The sequence below is a fragment of the Drosophila serrata genome, unplaced genomic scaffold (assembly GCF_035046125.1).
Source record: "Drosophila serrata isolate PLE 108 unplaced genomic scaffold, ASM3504612v1 contig_382, whole genome shotgun sequence".
NCBI lineage: Eukaryota > Metazoa > Arthropoda > Insecta > Diptera > Drosophilidae > Drosophila > Drosophila serrata.
The window spans coordinates 7,256,819-7,280,102 of record NW_028257280.1 but is presented as its reverse complement, the minus strand read 5'-3'; the positions used below and the strand labels follow the sequence as shown (position 1 = coordinate 7,280,102).

The following is a 23,284-nucleotide window of genomic DNA, read 5'->3' as shown; positions in this document are numbered from 1 at the left end:
TAAAAAGCCAGTTAAAGATGCAGCTATCAAGAGTCATTAACGGCGAGTATTAAATGCCTGAAAAGCACTTAGACCGATGTACTATTGTGGGGCAACAAAGCCGGTTGCTCGTCTGGTTACATTTTCCATTCGTTACCCCGGCTATATATATTTTTAGTCTCGAGTTGTAATTGTTTGAGAAGCGCAATTAGGCACAAAAAAGCACACCTCTTCTGTTGCCCCGTTAGGGCTCGACACTGAACTGAAACTCAGAGTTGCCTGCCTTCTGTGATTCTCTCCCAACCGATCGACTTAATCACTCACGTAGTCGCTCTGCCTATCTGCAATTAAAAAGCACCAAGTAACCTCTAGTTAGGAGCCCCGATATCCATCACTTTCGCGTCTAATCTCGACGGTCCGCCTTAGCCAACTGCAGGCAACAATGGTATGCTTAGGTTATCTAATCGAGTTGGCCATTTCGCGTTTGGCGTGTGACTCTGATTTTTATGGCCAAGTAGCCATAAAGCTGTACAGAATCGTGCTCGTGATTTAGAAATATAAATATTAAGCTGTTCTGCCCTGTTCTGTTCTGTTTTGTGGAATGGAATTTATGGTAATTTGTGGCCCCAAGTGGCCAGCCAGTTGGCAGGCATAGCGAATTCATAGGAAGTTGATATCCAATATGATATGCAATAACTCCAATCCGATAGATCTACACGGAAAATAAATGGATTGAATATATAAATCAGCAAAAGAACAAGGATTATATTTTAACTTGATGGATTAATATAGAAAATAGTAAATAACCATTGGTAGAAGTTTGAGAATCTAACTTTCAGTCAAAATAGATTTATAAAATATTCCTATAGACTGTCCCTCTTTTGTTTTATGTATATTATCATAATAAACCAAATTAACACAAAAATAAACATTAATAAACCATCGTAATATACCACTATAGTTATAAATAACCATTTTTTCCTCCATATAATATATATTTTTCTTTTTGTGTAGTAAACACTGGCCAGCCTCCTCGGCCTCGAACAAAAGGCAATTGGTCAGGTCTATGGCTATATCATTAGCCGTTTTTCATATGCAATGACCTTGGCTGTCTGCAGGTGTCTTTGGGGAGTCAATAAAGTAATGCTGGCTTTCACTTTTCCGTGTTTTTAGCCGCAAAAACAGCGTCTTGGATCTCCGTTTCCAACTACGATTGTTTGTTTGTATGCTTTTGGTCGTATGTAAATGTCAAAGCCAAGCCGGGGCTTCTCCCATTCATAGATCCAAGACACACAAATATGAGAAAGCCCAGTAGTAATTTTTTGCCACCCCCTCCAACCCATTGAACTGGGATCCCTTGGGGCAATGACATCGCCATATAGCCATATAGCCATATAGTCATCGTTATTCGGTTTCTCCAACGCCGCGATCAACGCGATGTAAAAGAAGGCAAAGAAAGCGCGCTGAATTTGTAAGAAAAGGTAAGCGAACAAAAAGTTCAACGAAAAAAAATATATGTAATAATAAAAAAAGAAAGAAAAGAAAAAAAAAAAACGAAGTAATTGTTTTGCCCTGCCCCACCCATTATCATTTATGCTTCTGCCTCGACTGGCGTTTCCCCTTTGTCCATAATTGCCAGCTTCGTTTTGTGCGTGAGCGCGCATTTTAAAAACCCAACAACTCACATTAAATGAAATACGAAAATTAAATAAATAAAGCCCGGGGAGGGGGAACAAATATCGTATAAGAAAAAACTACACTTTGTGTGCGAAATAATGCAAAAAGCGTAGTGAGGAAGTGTCGCCAGGTGGACAAAATGTTAATCAATTCAAGACCTCGAGAGAAATTTAACTACTTCCTCCTTCAGCCACTGGGACTGCTCCCGTGATGATGTGATTTGTGGTGAAGAACTTTTTGTATATATTCAATCAATATTTAATGACATGAAAGTGACACGGTAATTTCCTCAAAAAAAAAAGATTTTAACATTCCCCAGCCATCATTAATAAAAAACTTTTACTTAATACAACACTTTGGCGCGTGTTTCTGCTGCTGCTACTTTTTCCTTGACTTTGAGTTTGAGTTTGCTTTTTGATTGATCATCTTGGCATCTTATAATTAGGTAAACTCTTTTAATTTATTTATTTGATATTTATATTTCTATTTCTGTGCCCCCAGACGCGTTCTTTTGTCCAAATCCGAGTGCAGACAATGGCTGCGATGAGAGAAACTGCCCAGTCATTTATCAAAATGTTAAAAATACATTCATTCTGTGTTATTCTTTATTTTTTATTTTTATTTTTGGCTGTTAACAGCTAAATTTGTTTAAGCTGACTTCCCAAATGAGAGCTGGGATCGCTGGCATGTTTCCCAGGCTGCTTAAAATGCAAAAGCCACAGAAACAACATCGGAGTTATTTGTTTAGAGTCCAAACACTTGAAAGTTCTCAATAGGCCAGGCCGCGGAGTTGAACACAAAATGCAATTTATTATTGTTAAGAGCTAACCGACGAGGGCCCGCTGTGGGTATACAGTGAAACCTAGCTAAGAAGAAACATATACTTGTACAAAACTGGTAAGATAATTATTGATCGAATGGTAAATGTATCAAATTTCAAATCGGAAAGCGTTGTTATGCTAGTTTTTATTAGGTTAATAAATCTGCATACTCAATTTAAATTAAAAAATTTTATCAATTTTTGACAATTTTAATGATGTAACCCCTTTAATATTTTTGAAAAAATTTAAAATTTTGGAAATTTTTGTTTTTCTGCCGGAGATAGCTAGAAAGAATATATATAATTTATAGGGTCGGAAATGAGTCCTTTACAGTATTGCTAGCTTCTGACTGAAGCTATAGTACCCTCCAAGGATATGATGAGTAAGTAGGTTAAATTTCACTTAATTAAACAAAAAAGCAATCATTTAGAAGCATAATTATAACAATTAAAAGAAGAAACCCTTTTAAAGTTATTATAATCATTAATAATATAATATCCTCATGTACCAAAATAAAACTATTTTAAAATCTAAATTAAAAACTTTCTACCCTGAACCCTTTTTGAGTTGCTTTCCCTATTTATCGAGGTTCTACTGTTGTATCTGAATACCTGGTGCTCAGGTGCAACGATTGGTTGTTGCTGGTGGATATTGCTGGATTGTCTGCTGGCATATAAACTGTGTCAACAGCAAATTTGAAAAGTTGATTCTAATGTTTACTTAGTGTGGGCCACACTACCAAAACACACACACACTGGGGCATAAATATCAATTTAGCCATGGTCCTCAGTGTGTGTGTGTGTGTGTGTGTGGCGGCTTAGAGCCCGTTGCAGTATGTCAGGTTAAATAAATCGTAAATTCTGAATTCGCCGTCTGAGGCACGTTGGGATCTCTCTGAGCTCATGGAGTCTGCAGCACTCAAGAATGTCTCAAAATAAATACGAAAAAAAGTGACTCGCAACTAAATTAAATAGTTTCGCAATTCGTATTCGTTGGGGTATATTTTTCTCTTAATTTTTTTTCTTATTTTTATTTTTATTTATTTTTTTGGTCATGTGTGTCATGCGCATTTGTCACCAACAAAAATGCTGGCCAAGATCGGGTGAGGTGGTGGAGGAAGGGAGAAGGAGGTCTCGTCATATAAAGAGTAAGTTGAAGGAAGCTCTCCTCTGTACGTGCGAACACTTTGGAATGCATTTAATTGAACTATTGAATAAAGCATAATGCATGCCATAAATTTGTATAGAATTGCATTCTTTATAATTGATTGGCAACACACACACCTCACAAAGCCGGCTTTAAGCCACGAAAAATTAGCATCACTAACCCAAATACCTAAATCTCTGAAAGAGATGATGGAAGTAAATAAAGAAGTTACAAAAGTGTTTTTTTAGCAGCTTATTCTAATTATACAAAATTATTGATATCCAGAACCTGCACAACTTCTGCCCATTTAATACAAATTTTATTTCACGTTTCTTTGTATTTTATACAGCCATAAAAATAAATTAATAAGCTATTAAATAAATGCTAATGAGCCTAGAAAAAATGTATTTTTGGCTTTGCCAGATAATGTGTGTGCCTGGAATTTATCATTAGATATGCGGGCAAATATACAAATTGCTTTTCTAAGAATCTTTTATTCGCATAATTCCGCCATTACTATCGCACATGACCATCTCCATTCGGATTACATATCCCACCGCCATAACCTTCCCAAACTCACTTTGAAAACGAATTAAAAATTCAGTTCTCATCTCTCACAGTGAAACAAAGAAACCAATGACATTGGCCTTTTCTTCAACGTCTTTTGGGATGGAGAGAGAAAAATTCACTCGAAATTCGTAAGTATTTAAGGCAAAAAACAAGCCAACAATTTGCTTTAATTTCGTTTATAGACAGAATAAAAGTAAATTATCCCATAAAGAGTTTTGCCTGAGATGCTATAGTTGTCGGGGATCTTAAGTTCACAAGATTTACGAGACTATGTTTCGGTTTAATGGGGCCTCCTCTTCGGGGATCGACGGGTCTTAATGGGGTCTCAAAAGTTTAACCAACACAATATAGTATATAGTAGCTACTGCCGGCTTTAGTTGTTGCTGGGCTAATTGAGTTGATGTGGCCGCAGCAGGTTTTTGTTTCACAAATTATATATACATATATATATATTTATTTTTTATGCCTGCGTACTTCTCTCTCCCTTGTTTTGTATTAAAATTTCTTGCTGTTTTTGAAAGTGAATGCCTTGACATCATTTTGTTTACATTTTGTATTTTATTTTTACCCTTTTTGCTGCTTAAAAACTTTATTAACAATTCCAAAGTGCAGTCCCCGAAATATTAACCAGTATATTATGGTCTCCGAATTCTCACCTATAATTTATGCATATTTGCCCCACAGAATAAAGAAAAAAACAAAAAACCTTTTAAGGAGGATAAACAATGGAGCTTCAAGAGAATTAACTGCCTAAGACACGGCAAATATTTATGCAAAAAAAAAAAAAAAAAAAATGATTTAATTAAAGAGACAATCGCCGCCAGGCAATCGGTGTTTGTCTTTTGGGGGTGAAAGTTAATCCTCTCCTAATTATTATTAACAATATTTCTGCGTACTCTTATCTGGCAAAAAATATACATAAATACAAAGAAATACAGAAGATTTCCCATATAAATATATTGCCAAACCTATGTCGCCAGTCATAGGCAACACACAATGGTACATTTGTAGGCGTGCCATTAAAAAAAAAACAACACCCATGTAAATTGTTTGTCATTGCCACCCCCCTTAACCCTTTGCATGCTGGCAAAATTTATTAGCAGCCAGAAAAATGCCGTCTAAGCGGGTTAATTGAGCAATAACAAAATGCAAAACATGCTAAACATGCAAAATGATGCCTAATGTGTGTTTTGTATGCGTTTACACAACTGCAACATCAGCAGCAGCAGCAACAGCAACAGTTGCATGCCGTGCAACAGCAACAGCAAATGCAACTGCAACATCAACTCAAAAAGAATTCAACATTTAACAAAAGCCTCAAAGTTTCCTCTCTTTGCAGTGCAGGAATTGCAACAATACAGTTTGGCAATTTACAAGACCACCTGCCATTGGCCAAATATCACAACATTCTCTGAATTATTGCTCTAACAGCTGCTGCTGGTTAGTAATTCCAATTAAGAAAGGTTTAAATAAACTGGAAATATATAGCTTACAAATATAAAGATATTTTGCAACTTCTAAATAAGTTTTAGAGATCGAATTTATTGGAGATGGTGGAGAAATAACAAGAGGCTTGAAATATTTCACAAAACAAAATCAATTTACACTGAAATAAGTTAGGTAATACATTACATTTCATACTCTTAGACAACCTTTAAGGAATTTAAATTATGGATTAAAAGTAGTTAAATCCATTTGTACAACTTTACATTCTTATAACCTTAAATCTCCAATCATTTCCTACCAAATAGAGGAAGTTGTATGTAATCCCCCTAATTAAATACTACAATTCCTAAGTATAAAAGATATATTGCATCATTAAAAACCCCCAGTAATGACTACAGTTTCTGAGTCCACCAATTATGCAACAAGCCTAAAGATTCACTAAAAAATGACTGCATTTTTTAGGCCCAAGAATCCCCGTCGTTTTTAGAGCCCACTTAGTGATGACCGTTTGACATTTGAGTGGATTGCAGTTGTTATTAATTGACTTTCGAGTTGGTTGCGCCTCTTATGTTGGCTCTGTTGTTGCCCCATTTGCTGTTTTTAATTAAGTTTGTTTTTCAATCTTATCTGCCGGTGATAGGTGATAGGTGGATTCGAGTGCACAAGTATCCCAGACCCAGAGCCAGAGCCAGAGCCAGAGGCGGTAAAAGTTGGCCAAGGAATTACATTTATCGGCTTATGCGGGGACTTATAGATCGGACCGTGTGGGAAAGAGAGTTTCTCTTGGGGCGCATTGGAGAAATATAAATGTATATAATCCCCTCCCTGATGGTTAGGCAACAAAAACAGAGGTTAGTTAACAAAGTCTAAGTATTTCCAAACACGGAACTGGTCTGGACACACTCCTTATTATCATTCAGAGGGAGCCACATCCCGATCGAGACATCTATTTATTCATTCAAATCATGACGCCCTCTAATGATGAATGCCATAAATAAAAGGCTTAAGAACGCGCCGACACGATTTTCAGCTTTATTTATCACTCCGATGCTAACCACAGAAATCAGAAAACAAATTTAAACTAGATACTAGATAGAGAAATGCCAAAAGCGCATTTGATTGCTGCTAAAAGTTAATAAAATTAATAAAGTATTATAATTAGCATATGGAAAGAAAAGATCTTAAGCCGCACCGGACAATTGATGAGCGCGCGGCATGTGTGTGCATCATCGATTAATAATAAATAAATAAATACAAGTCGAACAGGTAGAGCCACAACAACAAATAAATTGATTAAATCGAATTTATTATTCTAACAGAATCCATTAAAACGCTAACGATTACACGGGACGGGTTGGGCTGGTTATCCTCAATAAGCGGAAAGTGAAAATTAATCGACTTCGATGGCAAATATTTACAGCCAGTTACAGGTGCGGCAGGAGGAGGCATCAGCAATCGAGAAGGGAATGGTCAGAGTTGGTAAACAACATTTTTTCACAATTAGAGAAGGAATCACTTTACAATTTGTGATCCAATCGCACAGGTATGATGGCGTCGTTAGAAATATGTACATATGTATTTTGGATGTCTGGAATGGACACGAAGATGACTTCATGGCTGTCTCTGGCCAAAAGGGTTGCTGTCATCATTATTATAATTATTTTATATATGGATGATAATGGGCTTCTTGGCAGACATGGCTGTGAATTAGTGAGGATTTGGATGGGGCTATAAGATACCATCTTAGATCTATCTAATGTTATAACTCTTGTTTTCGCCCAAGAAACTCATCGAATAATTGCAGAAAATGCAATCTGATTGTAAAACTATATCTCTGAGCTACTAATAACTAGTTAACATGCAATATAACTTTCCATTCGTCAATTAATATGTTATAATAACAGATTGTGGCTGCCTTGCAACCACACGTGTTATTAGGAACCAGTAATAATATGATAAATCAAGAAATAACTGACGGATTCGCTTTGTGTAAACTCCACAAAAGAAGGGGGGAAAACAATTCAAAACACACAAAAAGCCCCGGACATTGTATATTCTTGTAATTTTTATTATTTCTCACCCAACTTCAATTGTGTGGCTAGGTTGTCAAGTACAAGCAAAACAGAAGTATACAAATTCCCCTCATAGGTGTTTTCGCGGTGACACCCTTAGACAGACGAGTATCTGACACCAAAGTGATCGAGGTGATTGTGCAAAATGATAATTTGACATATCAAAGAGAGACTTGGCTGGCTGGTGTCCAATGCCAATTCTTGTCGGATATTTACCCATTCGAAACGATTTTTTTATTCGCAAAAAAGGTTTATTTTGTCAAGCAATTAACGACCGTTTGTTGAATTTCGTGTGAAAATTTTCCACTGAAATTCCGCCACATAATATAGTAAGTATGCCCCCCCCAAAAAGAGCAAGAGTCAAATTCTTGGCCAAGATAAGCGAAGGTAGGCCGGAGTGTATGACTAACTCCCTGGGCCGGCAAATTGCAGGCACACATGCAGCGAAAGGCCATCGAGCCATTAAGCCCGTCCTGGCCAAGAGAGCTGAGTTGAGCTACGAGACTTGGCCGATATCGCCCATGTCAGTTGCCGTTGACTGGCCATTAGCCAAGGCTGTTGTTTTTTTTCTCTCCAATGCACTTTGAGAAACAAAGATCTTTAACAAAAGATCAGAGGTATATTAAAGCTTAATATCAAGACCAAAGTCTTTATAAATCTCTTGGTTTTAATTGGGAAAAGGGAAACATAATTCAGTAAACTAAAACGCAAACCATGTATCTACGATTCTACCCTTGAATCAGTTATTATCTACCCTTCCCTTCTATAGCTTGCTTTTTGTTCAAATAAATATAATTATTTCAAAATCAATAGATATATTATATTTTCTTTAGGTGTGCCTTTGACTGGTGGTAGCTACTTGCAATCGCTTTGCCTGATATTTAGAATCGGCCAGCAACGGCAGCAAAACTTTAATGCCCTCTTATGGATTGCGCAGACGCCAAAAAATTGGCCAACAACTACAAGTTGCTGGCCACGGGCACACACATGCAACATCGGACCAGGCCAAGTAAATTGCTTGGCCCGGTCTTGTCGGACTTTTCAGTTTCTTTGGTTTTTGGTTTTTTCGGTTTTCAGTTTTGCAGCTTGCTTGGAAATGTGTTTTTCCCGCTCCGGTCTCCCCATGGCTGGGGATGGTGTGTACTTGTTACGTGAGAAAATTTTTGTGGAAAAACTCTGCATTTTATTTGGTTGTATTTTAATTTTTTTTTTTTTTTGTTTTTGTTTAACTCACTAAAAATGTACCATTTGTTTTGGCTGGGGCCGGGCTTATAAATGCATTCATCTGGCCAAAAACCAAAAACCGCATTGTGGCCATGTGACCAGGTTAAGGGGAAGGAACCTTGGGGCTGAGGGAAGGGTTCTGTGGGTTTCGGGTTCTTGATTGTTTTTTACGTTGTTTTTTCATGCTGTTAAGAGCAACTGATTGATGGCTAAGTTAATGCAAAATAAGTCCAACAAGATAAAGATTTTCAAAAGGTTGTGGATTTCGAAAAAATAAAGCAAAATGTTCGCCCCAAAAAAATGCCAATGGAAGACAATGTCAAACAAAGGCATACAAATTGCATATCCTTTTCAGGGAACAATCAAATATTAAGTAATACAGTCGCTATATATTTATGAAAATATATTCTGAATAACTCAGTTTATTTATCAATACCTTGATATGTTTTTGTACCTGCCTCCTCTCATTATTCAAGCCATTTAAATGCATCTCACAGAAAAAAGCGTAGAAAATTTTGCATTGTAATTGGCGCAAACTTTTCTGACGCTCTTTAGGTGCCTCCTCCTTGTGCCTGCATTGAATTTCAATTAACGTTCAAATTGCTTACGAATTCCACTTGCCATTCCAATTTCAATAACGAAATAATAATAAATAAAAAGAGTACAGCTAAAAGTAAATACAAACGCGAATGAAATTAATTCGAAGGAAAAATTGCCAAATACCGAAATCAAGAAACTTTGGAAATACAAAAATATGGCACAATAAAAACGAATTAAATTTAAATTAAGTGACTTGCTTTGGATTTATGAGTTGATAATACGTATTTTGTTGCCATGCTAAAGGATTTAGATTGTATTTTACTTGCTAAAAAGTTAGACAAACTAAAAAAGTTATCTGTGAATCCATAAAAGCAAGCAATTATTATGCAAATAATGTAGAAAATGTAACAAATTTAAAAACACTTAATAAAAGTGATTAAATAAACAAGAAATAATCATTTTATTTTCCAGGCATTACGTTTGTTTACTTAAGATACGTAATAAATTGGAAAATATCATACTGAAGCCGGGGTTTAACAAATTAAACCAATAAGGGGCATGAAATCGTTGATTTATCATCAACACCTGAAAAAATAAATATTTGTGGTATACATTTAACAAATTCTAAGAAATGAAAATCCGTTGAAGCTCACACGAATGTAATATATATCTTTGTATGCAACCAGTTTGATTATATTTCAGTTAATAAACATTGCAAACTTCAAGCTTCGTTTAGTCTCCGATTCCAGAACTAGTTATGATCAGTTTGTGGAAGACAAGTATAATCCAGAAGGCCTTAATAGGGTTCTCCACCTTCCCGGTTCAACTCAAAGCCTGTAGTTATTTAATAAGCTTACATTAAGCCGCCATTAAACAAAGTACTTAATTATCAATTACATTGTCGGGGTTATAAATCCAACGCTATATGGCACAAACACATAAGAACCCTTTTTTTCTATTTCAAAAGTGCGCAGTTTACAAATATCTCAAAGTACAAGACAGACACAACACACGCTTTCCGAGTATAATGATAATAGATAGTGGAATAGCAATAGGTAATAATTAGGTAATGTCATTCAAATAAATGACAGGACAAAGGTAATGAAAGATGAACAATGAGGTAAACTCTTCCAAGTTGTTTTTTGAAAAATGTAATTTTAGATTTGATATTTTTAGAGACCCGTTCCGCACATTAAGCCGCTTAAACGGACCTCCGTGACAGCCGATTTGCTGTAGTTGTAATTGCACCAAATGCAATTTTCGAGGCACACAAACCCAGTCCGATGCACACGCAACTTTTTTGCGGTTGAGATATGCGAATATGTGAATAATTAAATGTTGGTGGCATCTTCCGTGTTTGGTTAAATGCAATTTTAGGTATGCCAAAGTTGCCTCACTCGATTGGCTAAGTAATTGTGCAGTCAGCGCAACGAGCTGAAAGCTAAATGCTAAAACTTGCAATAAATTGAAAGCCTAATGTAAAACATATTCAAATGAATAGGTAAAAAAATGTATTAACAAAATATATTTATTTATAGGAGGACGAGCTAGACAGCAAAGCTTAACTGCACGAAATGCAGCAACTAAAAAACATATGAAATTAAATAAATAAAGTACTCCTTTCCAATCCTATTTCTATACAAACATTTTGTCTTCAATATATAGTACTAAATTATACATAGTAAAGTATTAATGAGCTCCCAAGTATCTTTATGCAGGATTTCCGTTTTCAACCTTTATTCTGCGAATGTTAAAAATAGTTAAACAAATCCAAGCAAGGGGTTTTTTATTAATTAAATTGATATGGCAAATACCTACTCCCCACATTTATTTCTTAGAACTTTTGCCACAATCTTTGTTTTGTTTTGTATCTGGGAAATACCCGTAGTATTCCCCCCTCAGGTCGTATTCACGATTCATAAATAATTTATTAGCCTCGCTTCATTTACGGCTTCTGCACATTCTCAAATTAATTATTACGAATTAACACAAAATCTAAGAAGCACGCGTCGGATAAAAATTAAAAGAAAAAGCGCACAGAAAATAACAGATAAATAAATGAACTTATCACCTGAGGCTCTTTTTGGTTTTGGCCTGGCCTTTTGTGGTTTGGCTAGTTCGCTTCTGGCCAGATCAAACGAAACGCGTTGAGCATGGAGCGGGGATAAAGAAACATTTTCTGCTGACGCACATTTCACACAACAAAATTATTATATGTATAGAAGAGGGCCCCACCAGCAGTAATTATCAAAGCAAAGCAAAGACTTTTTGCCAAATGAATTTATAATGGTTTTATTTTTATCTTGTTGGCGAATCCAGACAGGTCTGGCTCTAAGCAGAAGCTGCTCTGTTGTTGTTTTCCTTTGGTTTCTTTTTACGATTATTTTTTAGTTTATTTTTTTGGCATGTGCCAAAACAATTTGCCACCTGCTGTCCGGTGCTTGGTATCCGAATCTTGAGCTCTCTTTTCCTTACCAAATTATACTTACTTTTACTGCAAGAATTTCTTTGGTGGAAAACTCTCACTCACCGCAGCCACAAATGACAACCTGACATGTCAGGTGATGTGTCAAATGTCTATCTTCACTGGCTACGTGCCGCGGCCAGGTGAAATTCAAGTCCATGTCCATGTCCAGCAGAGACATAAAATTTAATGCAAAAAACGTAAGTGAAAATTAAGCTAAGAATAAGATAAGCCGCCAAGCCTCTGGATCCAGCTTCAGATTCTTTTTTTGTGATGGGTAAAAGTGAAACGAGTTTTTTTCAGATGAAAGTTCGGCCATTAATGTTCTTTAACTATATTTTAGAGAAAGTTCTAGGCAGGTGGATGAGGATTTCTTAGTTCCCCTCTAAATATCACTTACCAGAGTACAAAAAATGTTTTAAAAAAACCCCTCAAAGTAACTCATTTGTTGTGATTCGTGTGTAATTTTTGTTTAAATTCTGGGAATCACTGTCACGACTGAACATATTGATTTATTACCTCATTTACGTATTTCGTCATGACCACATTTCTTTGTCAAGTTTGTTAAACAAATTCAAATTTGCATATAAGCGAATATATTAATATTCAAATTTGTCAACATATTTGGCGGAGGCTTGGTCAATCCATTTTGTTTATTGTTTTATATACTTGCTTTGCTCAAGTTCAGAGTTCGCATTTCATTTGAAAGCTTACGTAACCTGAACTTGGTGGCATTTAGACTCGATTTTATTGCAGGTGATCAGTGGTCTATTAAGCCGATTTATTTTATTAAGGCGATTAGTCAAACCAGCTCTCTCAGGTGTTAAGGAATAGGAAGAAAAAGCTAATCAAGTTGGATCAGAGAAGGAAATGATGGTGCAATTAAAGGCTTTTGCAGTTTAGTTTCATCAGTACGAAAATGACGCAAATTTATGATCTAAACAAATTATACTCGAACTCATACTCGTATTCACATTGCATGTGAGCAATTGTTCACAAACTGCCCCGATGTCGCAGATCGTTTCCGTTGACAAATTCACATTGTTGTGGCTCGATCACGAAACAATCAACCGTCAGCAGCCACGTTTCTAATGCATTTTAAATGTTGTATAATTTAAAGATTTATCAATGCATGAAGTCCGAACGGATGTCCCCTCAAACGGACATGATTCAATAATGTTCGAAATCAAGATTTGCAAAAAACGGGTCAAGAAACAGATACAGATCGTTGATCTCTGGCGACCCCGTTTCATGTGCGTGGCAACGCAATCGATACAGCATAAATGCGTTAAGACGATGAGCAAAAGAAATAAACTTGGCTTAAAAGGGCCAACTCTCTAGAGGGGTCCCTTGGTGCAATTAAAGCGCAAAACTGAAGCTGAAAGGCAGGCCAAGAGCTGTAAAGCCGGCAGCCAGCAACGGTTGGTCAGCTCGGCAAATTAGCATTTAAGTGCCTTTCAACAGTTAGGCAGCCATATATTCCCTAGGTCTAACACGTATGTATGTATATAACCAAAGTCGAGTATGACTAGCGGCAATTAGAACTGAACCAAAGCTAAATCTAGAGAGCTTAAGATGAGTTATTAACTCACTAGACTTGAAGATACTTAGGAAAAGTAAGAGATACTTCGTATAGGTATCTCTATGAATACTAGTAAGTTTGGTTTCTTTTAGAGTTTGAATTACAGATCTATCTTATATGGGAATTTCATTAAAAAAATAGCTTAACCAATAGAAAACAAAAAACTAAGCTTACTTTGGAATTACAGTTTGCAATTGGATTGTAGAATTGTTCAAAAGTCAGACAAAAATGGGTTAATTTCAATTCGGAAAGCGTTGCTATGCTAGTTTTTATTGAGTTAATAAATCTGCATACGCAATTTAAAATGAAAAATTTTACCAATTTTACTGTAACCCCTTTATTTTTTTTGGAATAATGAAAAATATTGGAAAATTTTGTTTTTCTGCCGGAGATAGCTAGAAATATACGCCTGTTGATGCTGATCAAGAATATATATGATTTATAGGGTAGGAAATGACTCCTTCACTGCGTTCCAAGCTTTTGACTGAAATTACAATACTCTTCAATGGTAAAACTAAAAGAACCCTTAAATTACGGCACTTTCTTATATACCTTACTAAATTTTAAACCTAAAACACCTTCACTAGCACAACTAACTCATTTCCGGTCAAGTATACCCAGTAAGACGCATTTATAGGGGATACTTTACGGCCAGTAAATTGTACTACGTCAACAGTTATGTAAGAAATTTGTTTTTCTCCCCGGTCGTTCTATGAGTAATTGACCCATATTTAAGGTTCTCAATGCGAGCAGTGAGCCGTGCGAAAGTTTGCGTGCCTCGAGCACTAATGGCACACCACCAGAAGCAGTTGCAACTTATGAATAGTTTACTCAGAAGCACCACTTTCCCGCAATTGAGTACTGGATCCACACTAGTTTTTCTGGAATTTTTGTATCATTTCTTTGGGGTTTATAGTTACCTGAAAACTTCCACAAATATTTATTGAAGCGCCTTCGAGGTGTGTCAGATGGGCCTGCAAGAGATAAACAAAAGAAACGATTAAAATATTTGAAGAAACGTATAAAAAGTAACACAAAAGATTTATCAATTTGGAAATGCGAAGATCAAAAATGTTTTCACACGCCTCGTGAAATGAGATAATTTGACGGCGGCTTTCACACGAACACTTTCCGATCTATAAGGGGGCAGCATTGGGGCATTGGTAATCCCCCCCGGAGTGCAATTATGGGGGGATTTATTGAAAATGAAAATAAACACACACCAACATCCAGCGAAATCAAAATCAAAATCGAATCAAAACGCGAGGCGAAATCAAAACTTGCACAATGGATGAGGAAAAAAGCAAAACAAAAGCCAATCAAGAGCAATCAACAGCCAAGAGCCAAGACCGAAAGACTCTCTGCCTGCAGTTTTCTTTTGGTATCGCACAGATGCGTCACAGAGCCGGCAAACCGAGAGATACAGATAGATACAAGTACAGATACAAGATACAAGATACAAGTGCGGATACAGAGCGAGAGATACTTTATGTAGGTTGCTTCGGACTCGGACTCGGACTCAGGCTCCCCTTTTCTCCAGCAATGTTTAAGCCATGAATCAAGCAATTGTCGAGGCACTTTTATTCAGTTTTAAGCGATATTCATGCTGGCTTATGGGACGAGAGGGGTAATTGGCCCGGAAAACGGGTTAGCATTAACGTGCACGTTAAGCCTTAACGCCGACGTTAACCCAAAAGAGTGGTGTGAAAAAAAGTGGTCGCCCGGTTTCGGATACAGATACAAATTGGCAAAAGGCCCCTCCCTGACTAATTGTTTGTTCTCCGCCAGAGATTCTGCGTATCCCCTCTTGTCACTTTTGTTACTTTTGTTTTTTGGAAAGTTCTGGGCCTGACCTTGTTTCCCAAAGACGATGACAACTGTTGTCATTGGGCAAATACCAGCGAGGAGAGTGCGGCTAATAAAGCACATAAAATAAAGGTTAAAACTTAAGAAAATAAACACACAAGAAAAAAAATAAAGACTAGTAATAGAAGAGGGGGAAAAACAAACTAGGAAAGTCCGGCCGGCCAGACAATGCCGGAACATGATTCCGCACTTTGCCACTGTTTCAACAGTTGTGTAAACAAACTGAGGAACAACTAAAAACCACCACACTCCCGATCCCGTCCAGTTCGATTCCCAGCTAACTCTTGGCTAGCGAATCCAATGCGTCCAAACCCAATTGATCTTTGCCACCAGAAATGTGTCACACTGTAACAGTTCCGGAGGCGGCAATTGGGTCAAATATAATGATGGCACCCGGAATGCTAAATCAATTTAAACATTCGAGAGAGCCATCGCAGACATGTTGCTCCCCGCGGTGATCCCTAAAGAAATGTGGAGTGCTGCCTCAGCAGCTCTAAAGGTTAATTCCAAGCATTAAATATGAATTTACAATCAATTAACATAATAGTTCACCTAGAATATTGTCGATACCTTCATCAATCATTTTATGCGGCCAAGAATACAAACTGTGACTGATGGAGTTTCACCCAGCAATTTGAGACAGGGGAAAGAGACTTTGTAAAGCTTGATTAAAGTCTGACCTTAAATTTAGAAACACTTTAGTAAACAAATAACTTCCCCTTCCAAATGATTTTTTCCTGGGGATTGAACTTGAATAATGGTTGAGAAGTGACCTCCAGTTTGCCTAGAAATATATTAATCTTATTTTAAAAGTTAATAACAATTTATGTCAACTGAATGAGCTACCATTTTTACAAGTACATAAACCCACTTTTAGTTTATTATCTTTAACATACTTTGGGTGTTCCAGTTTTACACTTTCCTCACGACGGCACAACTCCATCCAAAAATATATACATATATCGAAAGCCATAAAGTTTACAATATCTGGCCCATAAACCAATTGCATAAACGATGAGGCTCAATGAGGCTCCACCTGGCGTAGGCTGTACCTGTGGATGTGGATCCAGGCCTTCATCATTCCGAATCTGTATCTATGCATAACTAGGCAGGTCCGGTTCCGCCGGCCAATGGGCTGGGATTTTCAGCTAGAGTTCGGGATCTGGGACTGGGCTGTGTCGTTCGTTGATAATTTATATGTGTCGTCCAGCCCCCACAATCAAGTAACCAGCATTGCCTCTTGCCTTGTGTTTTACGGCCAGGGGGAGGAGTGAGTTTTATTTCCGTTCCACCATGACCATGCCCAGCCGATGCCCCCACATCGTTCTCCAGCGGCATCTGAGAACAATCTTACACATGTAATTGCAATTGTCGAGCCACTCACGACAGTCGAACGAGCACAACGAGTTGGGTTCTGGGTTTTCTTTGAGGAGGGAACATTTCTACCTTTTAATTTGTGCGGCATACTACGGGTACTACTCCCTATACACGGCAAGAAATTACCCTTTGAAGGCACCATGTAATATTGCATAGCTATCAAGTATTATTCATAGATTCCTCCCAGTGTAGACCACAAAGTTGTAAGACTCTAGCCGTGGCTGCCTCATTTTAATGTTGTGTAAAGTTCTAAGACCCCCGACAATTGCAACGGAAGTGCGTTCATTATTTTTAATGATTTTATTTAGTGGCTCCGCTGGTCAGAGCTCTACCTGAAAGCCTTCAGATTGAGTTCTGCCTTTCGGATTTGAATGCCTTTTGGTTGGGACAGGATCTTCGAGGGGCATTTACACGCCAAAGTCTCAAAACATCTTATCCTGATCTTGAGTTAGGGAATGTCTGTCTATGTCTTTGTGGGCTTGTTGTGCCCCAGCAGACCGAGACAAGTAATTAGTGGTGGAATGAAGACACACACTCGCACACACACTCTATGGATGAGGCATAAACAAGTCAAGTCCCTGATTCCCACTGTCCATAAAGATTAGGTATTTATGACCGCTCCCCGCTCCCGACTTCCGTCCAACGAATTATGAGGGTGGATTGGTAATATCTTTATGCCTTCCCAAAACAGAAGGAAAATCCTACTACCTGTTTTGTCTCTCTCTCTGTTGCTCATTTCATTTCGGACAAAAGATTGGTGTTGTGTGACCCGTGAACCCCCCATCGATTCCCAACTATGTGTGTATCTTTATCTTTCTGTGCATCTGTCGCCAAGCGAGGTCTGAGCAGCTCTAATTGCATCTTTCAGCAATTAGCAAGCCGGGCTAATTTCAATAATTGAATGGAAAACAACACAAAGTCAGAAGGGCAGACGGTCTGACGGGGGCACAGCCACAATTGACATTCACATGGGAACTGTCAGTCAACTTTGACCGCAAAATAAACTGAAAAATTACTTAAATGAGAGCAAATAAGTAGGTCTAGACGAGGCCTAGCACATTTTTGAATGCTCTTTTTTCAGAATTAACAATCTTTTTGGGATTAAAAGAGTCTACTCGAATGGGGATCATGGATCAATTAACTATCTTTGCTTTAAGGAATAAAAAAAAACTAATTTGTAGCTTTGATAGTAGCTTATAATTTCAAGTACGAAACTAACGACTTTATTAACTAACTAGTAGATTTATCTGTTATGGCGTAGTAAACAATTAGAGAAAAATTAAACCAGTTTTATTTAATGACCAAGTAAAACTAAATTCTAATTTTAGAAAGAAGAGAATTCAAGCGTGCCCTTTGATAATTTTCTTAGTTAATGGAATATTTAGAAACTTAAAAGTTGGTTTGTAAGAGTATATTTACCTATGTACTAACTATATAAATGTTATATAAATACAATTACAAAATTTACAGTGCATTTTCATATGTCATTCTGTACAAGTCAAGTATTTTGAGTAAATTGATTTATCTAGAGATAAAGTAACTGATGTAGAGAATGATATTTATCACATCAAGAGGCTGCTAAGTAGATCATGGTTCTTTAATGCTGATAATAATATATATAAATAAATATTTATCACATATATATAATATTTCCGGTACATTTTGAGATTTCTATGTTCGGAGACCTTTGAGAATTCATTTGCAGTGATTTGCAATATAATATTATGATAACTATTTATGATTTGTATGATAGCATTGCTCACAAAGGGAGTAGGAAGACCAAACTAGCCAGATATGTAAATATATTATTTAATATTTTAACAACAATATTTTCTTAAAGATTTCTACCTCCAATAAGAAACACCTGCAGCATGCAATACCCTTCGTGCCTAGTGCAACCACAGTCCGATTACCGAGTTCAAAGTGAGGGGGCAGCGAACGCCCCTGACTGACAAGTCCAATGGCAAACACACACAACACACAGAGGCGGAGTGCAGCAAGGGGGGGCGGCTGCAACTGAGACAATTATAAACACAAACACAACACGAGTGTGGCCACAAGGGGGTGAGACACAAAACGTTGCATGACACGCCAAGAGCAACAGCAGCAGCAACAAACAATTGACAGCAATTGTTGCATGTGATTTGCAAGATTTCTATTTTGACGTTCGAGGGACTCTCGACTTGCTACCGGGGGAGATCTGAGCCCAGTTGAGTTGAGTTGAGTTGGGATTGTCATGCATCGATTTACATATTACTGAAATCCGTATAAAAGGCAACAAAAGCTAAAAGCCGATCCATCGGACGGACGGACGGACAACGTCATTCAGCTTCTCCGTCGTCGTCTTCATTTGAATCAATTAAACCAGTTTGAGGCCTACGACTGCGACTGTGAGTGTATCTACGTGTATTGGGTGTGTTTGTGAGTCAACCCGTACTCATTAGGTATTCATCTGCCTCTGCTGATGCTGCACTTGATTGATCATTCGCCGAGCCGAACCGAGTCGAGTCAAGCCAAGCTGGGCCGCGCCTAAAGTTGAGAAAAATTCCATGAATTCGATTATACAAAGTCAAATTCTCGTAGACATTACTGGATGGGATGGACAACCAATCCTATCCCCCCAACTCCCTATTTTCAGAGCATTAAAAACCAACATCAAAGGTGCGAAAGACCGCGAGGGAAAACCAGTCCTAAACACATGCAACATCTCTCCCCCGAAATCGGTGTTTCAGTGTTTCAGCGTTTTCATTTTCCATCCGATCAAAGAATGCAAGTTTTTGTTTCCCAAATCCCAAATCCCTCCGGCCATCGTGTTAATTTTTGTTGGTCGAAACAGGTTTTTTTTAGAGATTTCAGAACTCCTCCGCCATCATCTAGAGTCTAGACATTGGAAACCACTGGTATTTATAATGTTTTAACGCTTAGTTAGGAAACAAACAGAAGACGGGGTGGAAACGTTAAGTTTAAGCTGGATTTTGGAATTTTTATGGTATGTTTCCATTGTCTATGTTCTAAGACACCTCTTCTGTATTGTTACTCTTTTTGTGTTTTGGGGAAGCAACAAAGAGTCGGACTTCATCGATTCCATTTTTTATTAGCATCGAACATCGCGCATCGCGTCGGGACAATCAATTTTCCAGCACTCGTAGTCATTAAAGAACTAAACTAATAGCCCCCTCATATATCACACCATGATCATATATCATAAAGAAAGAAACTCCAGCGACCAAGCCCCAAAGAATTCTCTGATTTATGCGCAATTTCATATGCCGCTGCATATTAAATGAGTAATAAATGAACAAAATAACACTAAAAGAAAAACAGATATGCCGCACCGAAGAGGGATTAATATTTAATAGTATCGTACTTATTACAGCTTTGTTGTTTTTCCTGCATTCAAGTGGGCCTGTGTTTGCGCAACAATTACTAGAAAATTACCAGAACAGAACACAACACATATTGCGAAATGTGCAGAGGCAGATATGTAGATACAAATATAGATACATAGATAGATGGATGGTAGTCAACAACTGTGTTCCATATACAGATCATACGTGGGTTTCATCCAACAAATGTGCAAAGCCCTAGTCAAACATTTGATGTTCTTTATGTCTAGTTGATGTTTTTAAATAGGAAATATAAATATTGTTGTATTTAAAACAAGTACATATAATTTAAGGTTTATTGGGGATTAGAAAAGGTTTATAAATAGAGAAGTAATTCATGTAATATCTGGCATAAAATACAAGAGTTAAGATGATCTAAAAGAGTTACAAATGTATCTGTATATTGTTTTTAGTTTTAGAAAAAGTTTATCCCATTTTTATCAGTTATAGAACCAGTTCTATTCCTCTTCATGCTTACAATTTCAGATTCCAGATTCCTGAATCCAGATCCCAGATCCAAGTGCAAGTGGGTGGCGCCCATTGAGAGAACTTCGGTGACAAGAACCAGAAACAACTGGATCAACCAGATGACAACTAACAACACAATGGAAAATACTAAGGCAATATGCAGTAATAAGCAATAAATGAAAATAAAGGTCAAGTTTAAGTGACGGCGCGATGACGAGAGAAGCACATCACATAAATAAAAAAACAGAAACAGAAACATGTAGCAACGCAAAAAATAATAATAAATACAAAACAAGAAACGACAGAATCTACAGATGTAAAGAAAAAAATATACGAATAAAAAATATATATAGTGTGGGCTGTCTGGAAGTCGTTGAATAACACGAAGGGGAGACTCACTGTGTAGGCGTTCCTATGAATGAATGAATATCTTATGAAATGTTGGAACTATGTAAATGGAAGGAAATTACAATTGAGGGGGGAAATTACTCAAGAAAATAACAACTGAAATGGAAGGAATGGGTTTAGATTTCTTGTGGGATAAGAAATCAAAATGAATATATAGATTACCAAAGATAAAAACAATGATCTAATCAGACAACAAGTAAATAACTCCGAATAAACTCCAACTACACACACATTTTGTTTGGAAAACAAGAGGGGTAAGCCATGCTTAACCTCCACCCACATCAATATTTATTATAATAATTACCATGCCAACCCCCTGGCCCAAACATTGCCCCCTCGGGCCCATCCCTCAGCCTTCCCCGCAATCCATTGTAATTTCATTCATTAATTTGTGCCGTTGACTGACTCCGTCTCCGTCGTCTTCGAAGGGGTTAAGATTCAGCGAACCTCGACCACCAAAGAGCAAGTGCCAATTAAAACTGTGGGCCGAGGGCGTGGCCGTCGTGGGGGTGTTAATTAAAATTGAAATCAATTGTTTCAAACAACCCCCCAACCTGCTTGCCCGCCGCTTCAAGCTTCAACGAGCTGCTTTGGACCGGACGACGCATTTGATTCTTTTATAACTCTCAAGATTTGGGATTTTATGGTCCACTTGAGATGCCAAAAATAGCAGCAAAGACAACACATCATTTAAAGCGTGATTGAGTTTCGCACGAAGACTCAAATTGTCGGGGGGTTTATGCGAAAATGTCGCTAAAAATAGGTAATAACTATCGCCGGAGCTCTAATTGCCTTGGACAACTGACAAGGGATCTAACAGAAATCCAATTAAATGCTAGGACACGACACCACGTTCCGAGATATAGCTTTTCCCTCTCATCCACGACAATGAATATACATACATACATATATATATTTTTATCAGCTATCATATGTTAAGTGCGTGATCTGATATAAGCACACGAGCTTCAGGGGCGTCACCAAGAGGGGTAAGGGTACTCCCTAATCTAGACAACGGGTCAGGGAGAAAATAAAGTAAGTTGTGTCAGAAGTAATCTTTTAGTTGTGATCTAAGATATGATCAAAATGAAAAAACAAGTTACTTAAATAAAGTAAATATTATTAGGCAACTTTAATTAAATAGTTGACAATTATAATATTAAATTAAAGCCTTCCTGGGATTAATTCCCCTTGTAATTGTCGCCTGCAAATAATTTAGCACATGTTGCAGTACCCTTATCGGGTAGCTTAAGATAGCTACAATTTCATAGTTTGTTCGGTAATTACACTTTCAAGTCTTTAAATACATTTCAAGTAATTGTTTAAGCAATTTCAGTTAAGTTTTGCCACTTGAATTGTTTTAGTTATTGCGCAATTCCCAAAGAGCTCGTCCGTTCGCTATCTCCTTTACGTCTTTGACGTGCTGTAATACATTCTAATATATTCGGACATTATTTATTTTGTTTTATTTTTATTGTGTGATCATTGTATATATTTGTATATTGTATATTTTTTTTTTTGTTACTCGTTTGCCATTTTGCTTTAAAGTTCAGGTTTTTCTATATACCCTTTTATTTTTGTTTGTGAGTTGGTGAGAAAACGAAATGCGTCACTTGATAATAGAAAGGTTTTGAGCAGAAAAAATGGGTTTTGTTTTAAGCCGAAATAGACAGTTTAATTATATATTTTAAATCATCAGATAATTGAGTTTTTGCCATTATTATATTGTATTTTCAGGCTAATAAAATAAGTGGCTTGAAAATCAAATTCAAAATGGCCACTAGAAAAATGGTAAATTAAAAATTCAATGCACATCAAAACAAATTGAGGCCTTTGGCCGGCTCAAACGGCAGCAGACAGCCAACAATTGAAAAACCTTCATGAAAAATTAGCCACGAAGCCGGTCCGCAGCACGAACTAACCAAAAAATAAATAAAATACAAATAAAAATAAAACTCTGTTGTTGTTTCATTCATATAAGCAAAGCTAAGTTTTGTTTTCCTTTGGCAGCAGGCAAAAATCAATTGACAGAGTCACGTAATCAGCGCAATCATGGCTAAAAGTCACTTTGCGGCTTCTTCGTTTTGAGGCCCGTTTTAAATCAATCAAAATGTCGCACCCTGGAAGGTGAGTTCCAAATAAATTTGGCCGAAAAAAACAGGTTAGTGTCTGCCAAATCAAATTATGTTTGGCGAAATGCAAAAATGTTTGCTGAACAAAAGGCTTAAGCTGAGTCGAGTGGGACCTTGAGCCCATTA

At 37.2% G+C, this 23,284-nt stretch overlaps 1 protein-coding gene across 4 annotated transcripts in view; it reads right to left on the bottom strand.

Moving 5' to 3' along the window:
- LOC110184911 (uncharacterized) overlaps nt 1-23,284 on the bottom strand; it is a 36,116-nt gene that overhangs the window by 4,164 nt on the left and 8,668 nt on the right. For 2 of the 4 annotated variants that reach the window (XM_020953560.2, XM_020953567.2), the window contains exon 2: nt 14,442-14,495. The gene's annotated coding sequence lies outside the window, so the exon portion shown is untranslated. The other 2 variants (XM_086840827.1, XM_086840829.1) reach the window with 1 other exon arrangement.